Here is a 20,707-nt window from a genome sequence, read left to right as displayed (position 1 = left end):
TGTAAGTGTTGTGTTGGTCTTACCTTTTTTTTGTGTATAAAATATACAGTATGTATAACTGAAAAAGTGTTGCCTCACTACTTCGGCAAGGACGTCACCAAGCACTTCACTTGACCATTTAGGAGGAAGGGTTTCCTGTTTAGTTCTGGGATGGTGTACATTTTAAGCTAAGACCGTGCATTTTCAACAGTAAAGTAGACTTTCATCATCAACGTGTAAAATGCTGTCCCTGAGTGTGACCACAATTGTTACAAACTTAGCAAGCAGTTAAGTGTGAAATATTTAATATTACCAACCATCGTTTTACTGAATGTCTACTGCTTGTCTTTTCATAGTATCTGGTGATGTTACAGGTTCTCGGTGGCCTAACAAACACATCCTTCACTCCACAAGAAGATGGACATTTATTAAAACAGTGTAAAATAGTGTGATGAGAAGGGATTCTTTCTCGCCAAGGCACATTAAAGTTAATGTAAAATCTTCTTTGCACCTCTGTTCAAGATAAAAAATTAAATTTATGCCATAATGGTGATCTCACGATGAGGCACCAAAGCAGTTGTTCATGGTTTCTGAAACTGCATATAGCATAGAACAAAATCCTCCACCACAAAAAGGTCCTCCAAATTCATTGATCGTACAGAACACCAGGAAAATCATCACATCCTTGACCCACACCTATTACTTTCATTTTGACATTTCAAACCTGTGCCTTGTTCTCTTCACCTCACAAGCTCATTGGTAATTTCCTGCTGTCTCCCCCTTTCTTATACACGTCTTTGCTTTTCAGACTGATTATTTAATAGGTTGTGAGATGGGAACAGTTGTTATATTTTCATGTGTCAGAACCAAAAGCTCTTCATTACGTTTCAAATACTACCCCAATAAATTGTATGCTAAATAAAGGCGGCATATCTTTCAACTCAGAATTTGCATTTGGATCTTCTTCTTTCGGTTGCTCCTATTAGGGGTCGCAACAGTGGATCATCTTCTTCCATATCTTTCTGTCCTCTGCATCTTGCTCTGTGACACCCATCATCTGCATGTCCTCTCTCACCACATCCATAAACCTTCTCTTAAGCCTTCCTCTTTTCCTCTTCCCTGGCAGCTCTATCCTCAGCATCCTTCTCCCAATATACCCAGCATCTCTCCTCTGCACATGTCCAAACCAATGCAATCTCGCCTTTCTGACTTTGTCTCCAAACCGTCCAACTTGAGCTGACCCTCTAATGCACTCATTTCTAATCATGTTCATCCTCATCACGCCCAATGCAAATCTTGCCATCTCCAGGTCTGTCTCCTGCTTTCTGGTCAGTGCCACCGTCTCCAACCCATATAACATAGCTGGTCTCACTACTTGGATGAACTTGGCAAATTTACTGCACAGGCATGTGGTGAGAGACCCTGATCTACAGAACAACAACAACATTTATTTATATAGCACATTTTCATACAAACAGTAGCTCAAAGTGCTTTACATATTAAAGAATAGAAAAATGAAAGACATAATTATAAAAAATAAATCAACATTAACATCGAATAAGAGTAAGGTTCAATGGCCAGGGGGGACAGAAAAACAAAAACTCCAGACGGCTGGAGAAAAATAAAATCTGTAGGGATTCCAGACCATGATACCGCCCAGTCCCCTCTGGGCATTCTACCTAACATAAATGAAACAGTCCTCTTTGGATTTAGGGTTCTCACGGAAGGGCTTGATGATGATGATGGTCACGTAGACTTCTTCCTTTTAATCCGTCCATCATTGTTGGAGCATCATGAAGCTTTGAGTAGGTGGAGGTGGCGCAGGCCACCACCACAAAGAAACCGGAAAAAGAAACAGAAAAGAGAGTAGGGGTCAGTACCGATTTTAGAGCCACCATAAATAGTTGTTATGATGAATTGAACATACAGAGTATCAGGATTAAGTTAAATTACGATTAAAATGAAGTTATAAAAAGGCCATGTTAAAGTAGAAGAGAACCTGGACTGATTCCAGGTATGAGCTATGAGAAGAGACTGAAAGAGTTGATCATTTTCAGTTTAAGCAAATGGAGATTAAGAGGTTACATGATCAAAATGTTTAAAGTTATAAAGGGAATCCCTACAGTGTACCCCAGTTGTTATTTTAAAATAATTTTTTCAACAGGAAATCGGAGACATGTTTGGGAACTACTTATGGACAGATTTTGCACATATGTTTAGAAAGTTTATCTTTACACAAAGCACCATAAACCCACAGAGTAAATTATAAAGTATTGTGGTGGACAGTAGGACTTGAGGGATCTTCAGATCTAAACTTGATGTTATTTTAGACAATCTAGGTCAGGGGTGTTCACCTCCGGTCCTGGGGGACCGCACTGGCTGCAGGTTTTCAGTCTTACCATCTTCTTCACTAGTGAGCCGTTTTTGCTGCTGATTAACTTGTGTTGCTTTAGTGTTAATTGAAGTGACTCAGACCCCTTAGTTGTTTCTTTTTCCTTAATGTGCAGCCAAACAATAATGAGACACAAAACAAGCCGCCACGAGACCAGCTAACCTGAAAATAAAGAAAGGTGAAGGTCTTGGACATGTTGGTCTGCTCAGGTCAGGTCTTGACGGTGGTGTTAGATAAAACAGAAATCAACAGTTGGCTGTGGCAGAATGAGAGCAGCAACAAGTCATGATTTTCAATAACGGATTTAATTAACAGCAAGAATTGGCTTCTTATTAAGAAACTGGTTGGAGTAAAATTGGCTGGGGTTTGACCTTTTCAAATTTACTTGCTTGTCTGTTGGCTCGTTTCACATCTTATTTCTGTTTGGCTGCCATTTAATGAAGAAATTAATCAATTCAAGAGGAGTGAATCCTTAAAAACAGGGCTATTAAAATGAAGGGAAAAACTGCTTGCTGATTAGGAAAAGGTTTAGAAAGAAAACCTGCAGCCACTGAGGCCCACCAGGACTGGAGTTGGACACCCCTGATCTAGTTGAATAGGATGGAGAAGCTTGTTGGGTTGAATAGCCTGCTGTTTTCATTTGGATTCTGTTGCTGTTATCACTCAACATGATGACCAAAGAGGTGTCAATGCTGGAGGCTGACAAATCAGAAAATACAATCTGAATTGCAAGAAAAATGTTAAAACTGATGGAACATACTGGGGAGTGCAGGAATACCAAACAGCCTTGTAGACTAAGGATGACCTACTGCAGTGGGTAACAGAAAAATACTTTTCCCCTTTTCAACTGTTGGCCAGATCAAAAATTCTTTCCATTATGTAGGTGTAGAAGTGCCCTAGACGGCCATAAAGAGAAGACTACACACAAGCATAGGCCTACAATTGCTGTGTTCACCACAAGATGCAAACCACTGGAACTTCACAATAGAAATGCCTCAAAAAAATGAACTGTTTTGGAACAACACCTTATTGACATGTGAGACGGGATGATGAAAAGGACAGCTCATGATGCTAAGGATACAACTTCCTCTTTGAAACGTGGTGGGTATTGTGTTACGGCTTGAGTATGAACGGTTGCCCCTGGAATTAGTTCCCTCAAAATTATTGATTTGGTAACAACTGATAAAACCAATAGAATGAACTCTTCAGTTATACAGTGACATCGCACATGATCAGATTCAACAGAATGCATCAAAACTTCTTGGATGATGTTTTAAACTGCAGCAGGACAATGATCCAACAGTATACTGTTCTTCAAGACCAAAAAGTGGAATGTTCAAGAATGGCTGAGTCAATCGCTTGACATACAGTGCATCTGGAAAGTATTCACAGCACATCACTTTTTCCACATTTTGTTATGTTACCGCCTTATTCCAAAATGGATTAATTTTTACCTCAGAATTCTATACACAACACCCCATAATGACAACGTGAAAAATGTTTACTTGAGATTTTTGCAAATTTATTAAAAATAAAAAAATTAAGAAAGTACGTGTACATAAGTTGTTCACAGCCTTTGCCATGAAGCTCCAAATTGAGCTCAGGTGCATCCTGTTTCCCCTGATCATCCTTGAGATGTTTCTGCACCTTAATTGGAGTCCACCTGTGGTAAATTCAGTTGATTGGACGTGATTTGGAAAGGCACACACCTGTCTATAGAAGGTCCCACAGTTGACAGTTCATGTCAGAGCACAAACCAAGCATGAAGTCACTGAGCGATCGGGGAAGAAGGGCCTTAGTCAGGGAGGTGACCAAGAACCCGATGGTCACTCTGTCAGAGCTCCAGAGGTCCTCTATGGAGAGAGGAGAACCTTCCAGCAGGACAAACATCTCTGCAGCAATCCACCAATCAGGCCTGTATGGTAGAGTGGCCAGACGGAAGCCACTCCTTAGTAAAAGGCACATGGCAGCCCGCCTGGAGTTTGCCAAAAGGCACCTGAATGACTCTCAGACCATGAGAAACAAAATTCTCTGGTCTGATGAGACAAAGATTGAACTCTTTGGTGTGAATGCCAGGCGTTACGTTTGGAGGAAACCAGACACCGGTCATCACCAGGCCAATACCATCCCTACAGTGAAGCATGGTGGTGGCAGCATCATGCTGTGGGATGTTTTTCAGCGACAGGAACTGGGAAACTAGTCAGGATAAGGGAAAGATGACTGCAGCAATGTACAGAGACATCCTGGATGAAAACCTGCTCCAGTGCTCTTGACCTCAGACTGGGGCGATGGTTCAACTTTCAGCAGGACAACGACCCTAAGCATACAGCCAAGATATCAAAGGAGTGGCTTCAGGACAACTCTGCGAATGTCCTTGAGTGGCCCAGCCTGAGCCCAGACTTGAATCCGATTGAACATCTCTGGAGAGATCTTAAAATGGCTGTGCACCGACGCTTCCCATCCAACCTGATGGAGCTTGAGAGGTGCTGCAAAGAGGAATGGGCGAAACTGGCCAAGGATAGGTGTGCCAAGCTTGTGGCATCATATTCAAAAAGACTTGAGGCTGTAATTGCTGCCAAAGGTGCATCGACAAAGTATTGAGCAAAGGCTGTGAATACTTATGTACATATGATTTCTCAGTTTTTTTATTTTTAATAAATTTACAAAAATCTCAAGTAAACATTTTTCACATTGTCATTATGTGGTGTTGTGTTTAGAATTCTGAGGAAAAAATGAATTTAATCTATTTTGGAATAAGGCTGTAACATAACAAAATTTAGAAAAAGTGATGCACTGTGAATACTTTCCGGATGCACTGTAAATCCAATTGAGCATACGTTTTGCTTGATGGAAACAAGACTAAAGGCAACAAGACCCCGGCATAAGCGGGAACTGAAGATGACTGCAGTACAGGTCATCAGTAGTGAAGGAAGCCTAGTGCATGGTGATGTCCATGGATCTCTGACTTCAGGTAGTTATTGACTGCAAAGGATCTGCTACCAAGTATTAAATAAGACTATGTTAATTAAGATAATATTAATTTGTCTAATTATGTTTGGTTCCTTAAAGGTTTTGTATAGAAGAGCTGCAATTCCTATAGCTTTTACCATTGTTTAATGTGAATATCCTTCATTTAATCCTGAAACTGTACACTAAAGGCTTATATCCTTTGATTCATGTCGATATAAGTATGCTTGGGCAGAGTACCACACTACCAACAATGGTGCCACTGTCCAAATATTTACCGTGCCCATAAAAAGTATTCACCCTCTTGGACATACTTACATTTTACTGTTATGCAACACCACATCCCAGTGGATTTAATTTTCCATTTTTGAGATAAAATAACAGAATAAAACTAATGTCAAAGTGAAAACAGATCTCCGCAAAAGGGTCTAAATTAATTAAATGAATTACAGATATCAGACACAAAGTAATCGGCTGTATCCACCATCTTTAGTATGACACACCGACATCATCACCGACATCATCATCATTGGTGCAGCCAGCTGGTTTTAGGAGTCACATAACTGGATTGATGGAGACCACCAGTCTGGGGTTTGTATTGATTGAAGTACAATTGCATCTGGAAGGGCCATCTGGTATTGAGTCAGGATCAGAGAAGACACAAGAACACTCCAAGCAACTTTGTGAAAAGGTGGTTGAAAAAGAACAAGACAAGAAACTATCCTTTGGAGTCCAGTTACCGTAAACTAATCATTAAGAAATGGAAAGAGTATGACACAGCGGAAAACAACCTGGCCTACAGAAGGATATCCATAATAACTGAGATCAGTCAAAAAGATGACCAGTGAGGGGGGCCGCCAAGAAGTGTCTAAAGGCGTTTTTCCACTGCATAGTACGGCACAGCACGGTTCAGTACAGCTCACCTTGGTTCAGCTCAGTTCGGCTCGGTTTGCGTTTCGACTGCAGTTTAGTACCGCTTTAGAGTGGGCGGGATTATTCACGTGTCGTTACAGTTGCGCCGCCTCTACTGCCGTGACACCGTGGAACTTTTACAACAACACGCAGACAACGACAACACTTTAGCTCGACGACGCGCAAGGGTAAGCATCTAAAAAAAGCACATCACTAGCTAACTTTTATCACTGTTGCAAAGCATAAAATGAACTTAACTGCCAGTGTAACATTAAAATGCTGATTCTGTATATTACAGATCTTCCATATTTTGCAAAAAAGTCGCCGCAACAGACCATCTATTTGGACATTTAATCGTGCTTCAGAGTGGTGGGATGTGATTGTTCCCGGTTTTACAAACACTCAGTGGCTGGAGAACTTTCGAATGTCTGAAGAAACATTCATCCACTTATGCAACAAACTGCGTCCAGCGATGGAGAGACGGGACACAAACTTCCGCGTGTGTGTACCTTTAAAGAAAAGAATAGCCAGTGACGCAGTAATGACGATTTTCTCCGGCCAATCAGTGACCAGCAGTTTACACGTCACGTTTTGGTAACGGTTCGGCGCGCTTGGAACCTCGGCTGAGGTGGTACTAAAAAAAGGACCAGGTACCAGGTACTGTTCCCAGTGGAAAACCCCCCAAAAGTGAGCTGAACTGAACCGTGTCGTGCCGTACTATGCAGTGGAAAAGCGCCATAAGAACTTTAAAGGTATGGGGGCTGAGATTGGAGAGACTGTGAAGAACCCAACAGTTGCCCCGGTGCTTCATCAGTCACAGCTTCATGGGAGAATGGAGAAGAAAAAGCCACTGTTAAATAAAAACAAAACGAGATTGCCAGAAGGCACAAGCGGCTCTGAAGTCAGCTGGAAAAAGAAAAGTACTTTGGACATCAGACTAAATGTTCTATTTAAGTCTGTCTATTATATAAAAAAAATCTTGGGATGAGAGGACACTTTCTCTCTGGAAAAAAAAAGTGTCTCTCTGAGAAAGTCTCGCCTGATCCTAAGATTTTTTTATATGACTTTCTCAGAGAGACACTTTCACGTCCCGCGAGATGAGACTTTGTGCTAAGAGATTTAATCACGTCCGCGGCCCGAAATAAAAGACAAAAGGTAGATGACAAAGTAGAACGTCGTAAAGAATTGAAAAACGTTGGCGCGATATTCATGCAGAGCAGGTTAGATATACAGTAATGGAAGTAGGAAAATTCGAAAGTCTCAAAAAACTGGCAGTAAAGATTGCATTAGCGTAAACAATTACTCAGTGAAATAACAGAACAACGAAATGGAATTGAATATAGTGTTCAGATTTAAACTTTAAGTTGGAGAATTGTAGATTCGTGTTGCCATCAGGGAAAAGTAGTGTTTCTTCCCAATGAAGAGGCGTATCCGCGAGAATTAAAAGATTTGTTGTTTGGTGAAAGTGAAATCCAAATACGCTGCCACGCGTTGGCGAGAGAAGCGAGCAGGGCGTGAAGCCCCGTAGTACTTCACATTATCAGAAATGCACCATCATCCCCACCGTGACGCATGGCAGTGGCAGCAGCATACTGTGCAGATGCTTCTTTGCTGCAGGCTATGGAAGACTTGTAGGGGTGGAGGGTGAAATGAGTGCAGCGAAAAACAGAAATCTTGTAGGAAAACCAGTCTGCAAGAAACCTGCACCCTGGGAGGAGAAGAGGCATAAAATGAAAGCTACACAGCTATGGTCTAAAAACAACACTGTTAATGTCCTGCAGAGGCTGAGTCAGAGTCCAGATCTTAATGCAACTGGTAACTTGTGAGTGGACTTGAAAAAGGCTGTGCACTCACAATCACCATGCCAGAGATCTGACAGAGATTCTGCAAAAAGAGAAGTTGGAAAAAATTGCAGAGTCCAGATGTGCAAACCTTAAGGCTCTCATGGCTAAGGTGTATCTATTAAATACTGACTTGAAGGGGGTGCATACGTACGTGACCAGTGACCTTGTGTTTTACATCGGACCACACTGCAGAGATTTGTTTTCGTTTTGTGAAATTCAGAAGACTTAACCGGTTCAGTCAAAATATAGAAGTGAAAAAAAGTACTTTTTAAAAACCACGCTTATATTAAGTTAAAAAGCGTACTAAAAAGTAAAAAAAAAAAATATCTCTCATACATCACTCGTACAATAAAAGGTGGGCGCTTATGCTAAGATTTTAAGAAGTGTTTTTTGAATGTTGATTGATGAAAAGCGCCCACGCTTTTATTTTACGAGTGATGTATGAGAGACTTATGGCGTGGAGTTTGCATGTTCTCCCCGCGTCTGCATGGGTTTCCTCCCACAGTCCAAAGACATGCAGGTTAGGTGCATTGGCGATCCTAAATTGTCCCTAATGTTTGCTTGGTGTTTGGGTGTGTGTGCCCTGCGGTGGGCTGGCGCCCTGCCCGGGGTTCGTTTCCTGCCTTGCGCTTTGTGTTGGCTGGGATTGGCTCCAGTAGACCCCCGTGACCCTGTAGTTAGGATATAGCGGGTTGGATAATGGATGGATAGTCTTGCGTTTTAGTATAATTTTGTAATCAATATTTTAACACTTCCTTTAATATTTTTATCCGCTACTAGCGGCATCTATTGGTGAAATCTTGAACTATTCCCAATATGAAAATTTCATTTCTTAATTAACATGTATTAATTGATCAATTAGTGAAACTGATTATTGATTCACGTATTGTCATCGGCAGTGAGTAAGTGTGCAAAATTTCAAGTCATTTGGACAATAGGAAGTGGGTTAAATATCAATTACAAGATTTGTACCAGACAACAAACGAGTGTAGTTAATATAATAATAATAATAATAATAATAATAATAATAATAATAAAGTTTTTATTCATTGTCGTCGACTCTCATCTTTCAGACTCACTTAGCCAGGACAGGGGCACGTTGCAGCCGGACAGCGTGAAAACACACACACAGGCGCGCGCGGGGTTTAGTATGATCAGCCCATCTCTTTGGACAGTGGGAGAAAGCTGGAAACCCCGGAGGGAATCCACGCGGAAAACACGCAAAGTCCGGACAGACAGCACCCGATTTAATGTGGTATAACAGTAAAATGTTAACATTTTCAAGAGTAAATACATTTCATAAGCACTTTCTAGACTGCACTGTAGATTAGTGATTTTGATTTGGCATCGACAATGCCCGTCTACCTCAAAAGAAGCGTTCGGTTCCCAGTTTTATCGTCTTTGTGTTAAGATTGCTGAGGTTACAATTGGGCAACTCTGAGAGTTTCACCTTGTCATCGCCCCTATACCGAGCAGTAGGCTACTTGACAAGTATGTTTCATGTTTGTAGTTACAAACAAAGAGCCGATCACTGTTAATCATTCTGTCACACCGTAAATCTGACGAAAGCAAATTTAAAGCGCTCCATTTACAGATTAACGATCGAGCACATTTTCCGTTCAAAAAGCCCCGTGCGGTGAGTTGCTTCAGTACTTATAGGGTACAGACTCCGCCGCTGCTGCGCCTCTTTGACAAAAATGAGCTTCCTGCTGCCTTTTTAACTTTCTTCGGGCTGCTAGCTACCACAGTCAAAGGGAAAAGCTTCCATAGCAACGAGCCTTGGCAACGGCCCGCGACCAAACACGTGAAACTGCGACGGCTGAGAAACTGCAGTTCAACGGAGCCGTCTGCCGTGATCTCACTCTTTGAGCGGTGTATCGTTCTGAACCGGAGTTTTCCTTTTTTTTTCCTTTTTATAACTGCAGCAGAGTTCTTGAGACATCCTTTCTCTCGATGATAATTTGAAGAAACTTTTCAAAGTACAGAGTTGCCGCGCAACAATCTCCGTAAACACTTTCTGCTGCAACTTTAGAAGTCTCGTCCAGCTGCGAAATGCAATAGGCGAGCAGATCGTGAAAACGGCCGGTCGAGATTGATCGAAATGGACTCTGGGGTAAGTTATAAGACGATCGAGCAAATGAATGTTTTCTTTGTAAGTTTTGGCATTAAACAAGAATATTACACTCAAATGGAGCTCAAAATTGAAATCTCAAAGTAAAAGTTAACAAGAAGTCGTGAAACGGGGCTACCCTTCAATAATATCCGCGCATTTTCGACGATATACGTAGTGATTATATTCTGTGTTTCATTCAGCATTTGAAGTGTCATCTGCTTTACTTTGATCAGTGCTTTCTGAAAGACACTTTAGAGAATTCGAATTGAGTAATGAATTAGTTAAAAACTTAACTGTTACTCAGATTTGAATATGCTGCCAGTGTTCTTTGAAGTGCAGGGTACAAATAAACTTGGATTGAAAACTAGAAGTTATCAACTAAGTTAACATATGTTCGAGTTCAGTCTTTTGAATAACTAAAAAATCCTGAAATATCTTTTTATTTTTTATTCTTAATCAAAATTTTTAAAGTGACATGGAGATGACACCTTTAATGAATGTGAAAGCAATTAGTGAAATGTTATTTCTTTTTCCAATTAAAATTTTGTAGAGCCCTCAGAGTAGATACCGATATTTAAAGTATAGCACAGAATCATATAATATACAGTTCTGTATACACACAAATACATATACCTGGATATATTGAGTCATCATCACTAAAGCCCTTGCAGTCCTCTCTCTTTTTATGGCTCCTCATATATTAATGTAAGTGAATTATAAAGTTAAACATTAAACCTGACTTGGGATAACCTAAGTATCAGCCTTTGAAAGCCCCGAATGGCCATTTTTTGAAGTCTACCTGCCCTTCCCACGTACCTCACTGCTCACGTGTGCGGATGGCGTGATCTCAAGTCTCATACTAACAGAGCGCGAGTGTGTGAGGGACAATCGATGACACTAATCGCTGAAGTGGTTCTGAATGCCATATGGCCATGGCCATCACAACTGCCAGCATAAATGTTTCAGTCCTACTGGCAGCTTTTTAAAAAAACAAATCACCCAGAAATCTTCTACAGTCCGAAAGAGCCCCAATTGTGGCACTGCTAATACCGAGTAAAAGCCATTTAAATAACAGCCTAGGACAACAGTTGTGATAGGGGAGGCTTACAGTACCAGAACATCTTGTAGTAAAAGGATAGCAGCTGACAACCTAATTGAGGTCAACTCCTACCAGTGAAAAATAAGAAGAATTTGGTGGGCTAAGGAACATAAATAATAGAAAATTGGGAAGATTTCACCTGTACTCTGCAGTCCAGACTTCTGCTGGTTTACAATGATAAGTGACACAACATATGGCAGAACATCACAAGTCTTCAAATCAGGCCTGCTGTATGTTAATAATGCAGGCAGTAATGATTGGGGGGCATATTTACAGGAATGTATAAATGTCATAAAATATTTGAGTATACTGTGTGCCAGCAAGGTGCCCATTTGATTAGTGGACTTTTTCAGTAGGATTATACTCTATGCCAGAAGGTTCCAAAAGTCTTGGAATGACAGTAAATGAATTCTAATTCAGTGACATCCATGATCACCAGGTTTCTGGTCCAACTGAACATTTGTGAGATGTTTTTCAGTATATACGGATCTAGCTGTGGCTGGTTGGGCCACCCCAAAGCGGACATGGCCAGCACCTTTCAACACTTGATTGCATCCATGTTTTCTTGCGATCAGGCACTTTTAAACAGTAAAAGGGAGACCAATAATATAATGTATCTACATAGAAAGAGCTAATAAAGTGCCTACTCTGAGGGCTTCAGGTTTCATTTTTGGCAGAGTACTCGTTTGTAGTAGACAGGAAGAAAAGACAAAACCTATGGGACATTAAGTAGGGTGAGAGTCCAAGACATGACCCGCTTTAATAACTAGTGACTGGTGAATGGCAGAAAGTCCAGTCAGGAAGCATAGACACAATGTCGCTAAAAGTAGCTGCTGGGGCACTGCTCCATCCTTTCTTTTAGGGTATCATGGTTTAGGAGGTGTGTTCTTGGTGGGTCTGAGACTCTGGATGATGATGTGAGGAACACCAAAACCAAATCCATCATAGTCAATCTACAGTGCTCAGAAATGACACCTGGGCATTAGGTAGAAGACACCCAAATCGAGAGGCCGAGTGGATACTTTAATATTCGTTTTGTGTACCGTTGATGTCATGGCAATCTTCTGACATGATTAGAAGAATTCAGGAACCGGTTGTGGTCGAGAAGCCGAGCCATTACAGGACACCTGCACTCACACAGACCCTTGTACAACTCCAAGTGTCACCAGTCCTCGTAATAGCATATTTTGGCTGTGAGAGTAACAGACCTCTATGAACTGGGGTTTGTAAAATCCACGAAGAAGGAGATCCAGATGGGGGTCAACATGGAGTCCTGAAAAACTAAAAAAAAGAAAACGAGAGGGGGCTGTAAAGACTTGGGCAGACAGAAGGACACACCATTTGTGGTCACAGACTACCAGGCCAATGCCTGACCTACTATGGGAGCTGGGTGGAGTGATGAGAGGAGAAACGAGTGGTGAAGAAGAAGGTTTGACCCTTTCATGTTCTGAGTAGCCATTTATTTAATTACAATGACAAATGATTTAGCAAAGGATGGCGAAGAATGACCATCTGGTGTGTTTATTCTATTTTTTAAAATCTTTGTCATTAACGTACCCTGATGCAAAGTGCTAAAACCATTACATGGAGCAATACCCGTGTGATGGGATGTGGGACAGCCTTATTAGGGTGTGAGGTTCAAGGTGGCCCACCCTAAGACTCTGGCCTTGCCGCCTGTTTATGAACATTTTGTTTTGTTTCACCTGTTCAGTTCAGTTCACTTTCCTTCTCTGTTACAGAGTTTTCTCCAAAGTCAAGGCAAGTTATCTAAGAACCCCAGCCGGCTCCTGCCTCAGCTGCCACAGGTAATGTGAGCTTCTTCAGTCCATTACAATTAAGGGTCTTTATAATGCACTATACTTCATTAAAGAAGGAGCCGGTAAGCCTTATGTTGCTCACTCTTGCATGCTCCTGCCCAAAAAAAGAACAAAGAGTGAGAGAAGGAGCCTAACAAAACAACGTGTTTACTTACAGAGCAATATGACCCTCTTGCTTAATAAAAGGCCTAAAGGCTTCTCCGGGTCTGCTTTTCTGTTACTGTACAGACTGTGTTGGTGCTTTCATACAGTAAATAAATAAATAAACAGCTACCTATCCTTTATGTCATGAGGACATAAGCAGAGCTGGGCTAGTTGCTCAAAGAAAGTAATCTATTACGGATTACTAATTAATTCTCTGAAATTGAAATGGAATTACTTTACTCAATACTTGTTGGAAAAAGTAATCACATGTCCAATTACTTTACTTTTACGTTACTCTCTAAACTGACGCACTTCAGACCGCTTCACTTTCGGCACGCTTTATTGAGTTTTAGATTTACTTTTAAATGGGTACATTTTCAGTTTTTTGTCCATCAATCTACACTCGGTAACCCTTAATGACAAATTGACAACATTGTGTTAAAAAGATTTGCAAATAAACTGCTCAACAAAAATTAAAGGAACACTTTGAAAACACATCAGATCTCAATGGGAAAAAGAAATCCTCCTGGATATCTATACTGATATAGACTGGGTAATGTGTTAGGAACGAAAGGATGCCACATCGTTTGATGGAAATGAAAATGATCAACCTACACAGCCCTGAATTCAAAGACGCCCCAAAAATCAGAGTGAAAAAATTATGTGGCAGGCTAGTCCATTTTGCCAAAATTTAATTGCAGCAACTCAAAATTGTACGCAGCACTTTGTATGGCCCCTGTGTTCTTGTATTCATGCCTGGCAACATTGGTGCATGCTTCTAATGAGATGACAGATGGTGTTGTGGGGGATCTCCTCCCAGATCTGGACCAGGGCATCACTGAGCTCCTGGACAGTCTGAGGTGCAACCTGGTGGCATTGGATGGACCAAAACATAATGTCCCAGAGGTGTTCTATTGGATTTAAGTCAGGAAAGTGTGGTGGCCAGTCAATGGTATCAATTCCTTCATCCTCCAGGAACTGCCTGCATACTCTCACCACATGAGGCCAGGAATTGTCGTGCACCAGGAGCCACTGTACTAGCATAGGGTCTGACAATGGGTCCAAGGATTTCATCCTGATACCCAATGGCAGCCAAGGTGCCTTTGTCAAACCTGTAGTGGTCTGTGTGACCCTCCATGGATATGCCTCCCCAGACAATCATTAACCCACCACCAAACTGCTCATGCTGAATGATGTTACAGGCAGCATAATGTTCTCCATGGCTTCTCCAGACCCTTTCACTTCTGTCACATGCTCAGGGTGAACCTGCTCTCATCTGTAAAAAGCACAGGGCACCAGTGGTGCATCTGCCAATTCTGGTATTCTATGGCGAATGCCAATCGAGCTGCATGCTGCTGGGCAGTGAGCTCAGGGCCCATTAGAGGACATGGGGCCCTTGGGTCACCCTCATGAAGTCTTTTTGGTTGTTTGGTCAGAGACATTCACACCAGTCATTTTGTAGGGCTCTGGCAGTGCTCATCCTGTTCCTCCTTGCCCAAAGGAGCAGATACTGGTCCTGCTGATGGGTTATGGACCTTCTATGGCCCTCTCCAGCTCTCCTAGAGTAACTGCTTGCCTCCTAGAATCTCCTCCATGCCCTTGAGACTGTGCAGGGAGACACAGCAAACCTTCTAGCAATGACATGTATTGATGTGCCATCCTGGAGAAGTTGGACTACCTGTGTAACCTCTGTAGGGTCCAGGTATCGCCTCATGCTACCAGTAGTGACACTGACTGTAGCCAAATGCAAAACTAGTGAAGAAACAGTCAGAAAAGATGAGGAGGGAAAAATGTCAGTGGCCTCCACCTGTTAAACCATTCCTGTTTTGGGGGTCGTCTCATTGTTGCCCCTCTAGTGCATCTGTTGTTAATTTCATTATCACCACAGTAGCTGAAACTGATTAACAACCCCCTTTGCTACTTAACTGACCAGATTGATATCCCATAAGTTTCATTGACTTTATGCTATACTCTGATTAAAAAGTGTTCCTTTAATTCTTTTGAGCAGTATATATATATATAAAAAAAACAAAAACGGAACTCTCTTATTCATAGAAGTATTCACAGCATTAATTCAGTATTTGGCAGAAGCCCCTTTGGCAGCAATTACAGCTTTGAGCCTTCTTGAGTAAGTCTCTGCCAGCTTTGCACACCTGCATTTGGGCAGTTTATCCCACTCTTCCTGGCAGGACCTCTGAAGCTTCCCTAGATTGTATGGGGATCATCTCTAAAACCACCATCGTCAGATCTCTCTACGGATGATCTATGTGGTTTAAGTCTGGGTTTTGGCTGCTGGGCTGCACAAGGACAGTCGGACACTTGCCCCGGAGCAACTTTAGCGTTGTCTTTGTTGTTTGCTTCATTGGTGAGCTGTGAACTGTCAGCCCTGTCTGAGGTGATGTGTACTCTGGACTTGACTTTCTTTAAGGATCTCTCTGTATTTGTCTGCATTCATCCTTTCCTCTGTTCTGACCATCCTCCTTGTCCCTGCTCTTGAGAAACACATTCATGGCTGCCACCACCTTGCTTCACCATTATTTAAATGATAAGCAATGCCTGGTCTTCACCAGACATAGTGTTTGGAGTTCTGCCTAAAGTGTTCAATGTTTGTCTCAGCAAACCAGTGTAAACACCAAGCATTCTGTTGTATGCCAGTTATTTAAGAGTGGCTTCTGTCTGGCCACTGTACCATAAACACCTGGCTGGTGGAGTGCTTCTGAGATGGTCTTCTTTCCGACAGGATCTTCCATCTCAGCAGAAGACATCTGAAGCTCTGTTGGAATGACCACTGGGTTCTTGGTCATCTCTCTGACCAAGACCCTTTTTGGCCAGTGACCCAGTTTGGCCAGCCAGCCAACTCTTGGATGAGTCCTGGTGGTTCCAAACTTGTTCCATTTTAGAATTATTGCAGCCAATGTTTTCTTAGAAACACTCAAAACTTTTGAAATGTTTTTATACCCTGGCCCTGATCTGTGCTTCACTACAATTTGATCCTGCCGGTCTACAGAGTTCCTTGAACTTCTTGACTTGGATTTTGTCCTGAACTGCACCGTGAATTGTGGGACATTACATACATACTGCAGATATACACCTTTCTAGGCTGTGTTCAGCCTGTCACATGTGGACTCTAATCAAGTTCTAGATACATCTGAAGGAAGATTAAAGTAAGCAAGGATACATCTGACAACAAGCTGGAGTGCCACAGTAGGGGATCTGAACAGTGGCAGAAGCTTGAACTATTATGGGGGCCCCTTTCGTAACCAGCAACAAGGACCGGGTAGCCACTGTTCATAAAAAACAATAGGATTAGGCTTCTCTAACACCATTTCATCTTTATTATTTACTTCTATAAAAACAACATTTGTTTTTGAGTGGGAATAATTAAAATGTTGTATCTTTATGAACATATTATTGAAAAAAAAAATGAAGGTCTAGATTGCTGTCATGAGTGTTATTATTATGTCCAAATCTTATTGAAGAATTTCATCCAGAAGGGTTATCAACAGAAGAAAGGAGTACACGGGCAATCCTAGCACCGAGAAACGATGAAGTCAAATGCATTAACACGAAAATTGTCGATTGGTTACACGGCACATTGGTTAAATGCGTGTCAATAGACTATGCTGAAACAGTTGGTGGTGATCGTGCAGAAGGAGAACACAACAACTTACAATATCCCAAAGAATATCTACAACCGTTATCACCATTAGGTCTTTCACCATCCGAATTACTGTTGCTAGAATGATGTATCCAAGAAAGGTAATGTAGTAAATCTCCCACGGATAACATGAGACACCAAAGGAGATCTTGATATGCTATTTGTATTAAAACGTTAATAGTTTTCCGTTAGAATAGCTTTTGCAAATACAATTGACAAATCACAGAGACAAACATTCGAAAAAGTTGGTTGGAAATTCGCTCACACAGTTATACGTATATAGCGTTGTCATGATGTAAGTCCAAACAAAGAATCGAAATTCAATGCAGTATTTTCAAAAATTTTAATTTGAAAAATTGTTTTTACTGAAGTTTTACAGTAAAAGTGTAAGTTTAAAAAGTATTTGCATGTTAAATTTCAAATCCAAACAGAACAAAATCATATAACGCAACAAGAAACATAATTTACTTTCAAATTATTACTTTTACTATTTCTTAATATGGTTAATTACTAATATAATAGTTAGTTCTATTATGCATATGTAACAATTCCCATGAAAATAATAATTGGTTTAAATTGTACATCTGCATACCCATATGTGAGCAGCAGAACTGCAAAGTGGCTAGCGCATAGTGCCCACCCGGGGGTTGGCGAGCGGGTTTAGTTTATAGTTAATTTATAGATAGTTTAATAAAAAATCAATATTAATAATTAATGACTGCTTCATTAGAAATTATTTTACAATTTACTGTTTCCATGTTAGTAGGTGTTTAAGTTGTTAGACAATGAGAAAACCAAAAATATCAAATGTCTTAAAAAGATTTAAAACCAGGTTTGTTTCCATATGGGCATTTTATCTTCTACACAGCAAACATGAAACTGCATGTTCAGCTTCCAGCATGAAAATGTATTACTTTTAAAGTATGTGAATAATTTTTTTTTGCTTGTAATTCTAGATTCGCTCAAAACCTCAGTGGAAGGACACATCACCTTCCTTTTCTCTGGAGTTTGCTCAAAAGGAAAGAGATCACAATGGATTTAGTTCATCAACAGGTCTGTCAGCTAGTAAGTGAAAATATATCATGTCTATCCTTCCTTTTACCAAGCGTGCTTTTTTTCATTTTAGGGTCTCTTAAAGGTCCTGGAGGCTACCTTGGTAGCACCCGTATTACAAGATGGGGCCAGAATCAGAATCCCTGATATTCGCCAATATTTAATAGACAGGAGTTTAACTTGGTAGCTTTATAGCTTTATACTTAACACAACATGATGCATAGATAAAATAAATAACACAAGGTAAACAGCATAAATTATAAACAGTTGCAGAATAGTGCAATTACACAGCAGATATGTAAATGAACGTATGTGTGTGTATCACGTGTGTGCACACATACATGTGCATATGCATACACACACATATGCACACCTTCATACAGTTGTGCTTGAAAGTTTGTGAAACCTTTAGAATTTTCTATATTTTTGCATGAATATGACCTAAAACATCATCAGATCTTCACTCAAGTCCTAAAAGTAGATAAAGAGAAACCAGTTAAACAAATGAGACAAAAATATTATACTTGGTCATTTATTTATTGAGGAAAATGATCGAATATTACATATTTGTGAGTGGCAAAAGTATGTGAACCTCTAGGATTAGCAGTTAGTTTGAAGATGAAATTAGAGTCAGGTGTTTTCAATCAATGGGATGGCAATCGGGTTTGAGTGGGCACCCTGTGTTATTTAAAGAACAGGGATCTATCAAAGTCTGCTCTTCACAACACATGTTTGTGGAAGTGTATCGTGGCACGAACAAAGGAGATTTCTGAGGGCCTCAGAAAAAGAGTTGTTGATGCTCATCAGGCTGGAAAATATTACAAAACCATCTCTAAAGAGTTTGAAATCCACCAATCCACAGTCAGACAGATTGTGTACAAATGGAGGAAATTCAAGACCATTGTTACCCTCCCCAGGAGTGGTCGACCAACAAAGATCACTCCAAGAGCCATGCGTGTATTAGTCGGCGAGGTCACAAAGGACCCCAGGGTAACTTCTAAGCAACTGAAGGCCTCTCTCACATTGGCTAATGTTCATGAGTCCACTATGAGGAGAATACTGAACAAAAAACATTGCAGCTTGTCTGCAGTTTGCTAAAGATCACGTGGACAAACCAGAAGGCTGTTGGAAGAATGTTTTGTGGACGGATGAGACCAAAATAGAACTTTTTGGTTTAAATGAAAAGCGTTATGTTTGGAGAAAGGAAGAAAACACTGCATTCCAGCATAAGAACCTTATCCCATCTATGAAACATGGTGGTGGTAGTATCATGATTTCGGCCTGTTTTGCTGCATCTGGGCCAGGACGGCTTGCCTTCACTGATGGAACAATGAATTCTGAATTATATCAGAGAATTCTAAAGGAAAATGTCAGGACATCTGTCCATGAACTGAATCTCAAGAGAAGGTGGGACATGCAGCAAGACAACGACCCTAAGCACACAAGTCGTTCTACCAGAGAATGGTTAAAGAAGAATAAAGTTAACGTTTTGGAATGGCCAAGTCAAAGTCCTGACCTTAATCCAATCGAAATGTTGTGGAAGGACCTGAAGCAAGCAGTTAATGTGAGGAAACCCACCAACATCCCAGAGTTGAAGCTGTTCTGTACGGAGGAATGGGCTAAACATACTTTTGCCACTCACAAATATGTAATATTCAATCATTTTCCTTAATAAATAAATGACCAAATATAATATTTTGTCTCATTTGTTTAACTGGTTTCTCTTTATCTACTTTTGGGACTTCGATGAAAATCTGATGATGTTTTAGGTCATATTTATGCAGAAATATAAAAAATTCTAAAGGGGTCACAAACTTTCAAGCACCACTGCATATGGAAGAACACACAAATCAGCATGGAAAAATGGATCAATTACTGGTTTGTAAGGGCTATAGCTATGCCTCTGTGAAAGAAACCGTTTAGGTATCTGTTATTTTTAGTTTTAATTGACATTAAAGCATTCACCAGAATTGAGTTTTTGGAATAAATGATGACCTGGGTGAGATGAGTCCGTCGCGAACCTTTTGATACGATACATGACTCTAAATGCTTACGGGTCTGCAACAGATGGACGAGCATGGCCAATTATTTTCTGAGCAGACCTCACAATGTGCTGTAATTTATTTTTGGAGCAGACCATTGCTGAACCAAACCAGATAACAATGGAGAATGTAATTAGTTTACATAAAAAATACATCCACTGCTGAGTCTTCTTATTGATGGAAGTGGTGTTATTGCCTGAGACAGCTGAGAATATCTGTGAAGGATTCCACCATATAGACTGTAGAATCATTCATTTCAAGCGGCTGAAGCTGTAACTACTGTTTGTGAAATTTAATTACCATTTCCACTGTCTTGGTGGTATTGAATACCAGGTTATTTGTAGGACATCAAGACACAAGATGAGTTACCTCCCTTCTGTATGTTGCATCATTTCCATTAGTAATTAGTCCAATAAATGGTGGCTTCATCAGTGAACTTAATTTTCACTCAAGGGTCAGTGGCTTTACCGTGTACAAGGAATAGAGTAGGAGGACAAGTTCACAGTCTTCAGGGGCACCTGTTCTAATATAGAGAAAGTCAGAGAGGTGGGTGTCCATCCAAAGTATTGTTTCCTGTTTGTCAAATAAATAGTAAATCCATTTACAGATGGAGGCATTCAGTTTGGTTTGTGGAAGTGTAGTTAACAACAGTTTGGTATTCTTGTGTAAGTTCCATTACAGTCTAGA

This window comes from Polypterus senegalus, chromosome 6, assembly GCF_016835505.1.
Source record: "Polypterus senegalus isolate Bchr_013 chromosome 6, ASM1683550v1, whole genome shotgun sequence".
NCBI classification, from domain to species: domain Eukaryota; kingdom Metazoa; phylum Chordata; class Cladistia; order Polypteriformes; family Polypteridae; genus Polypterus; species Polypterus senegalus.
This window is presented reverse-complemented; position numbering follows the sequence as displayed.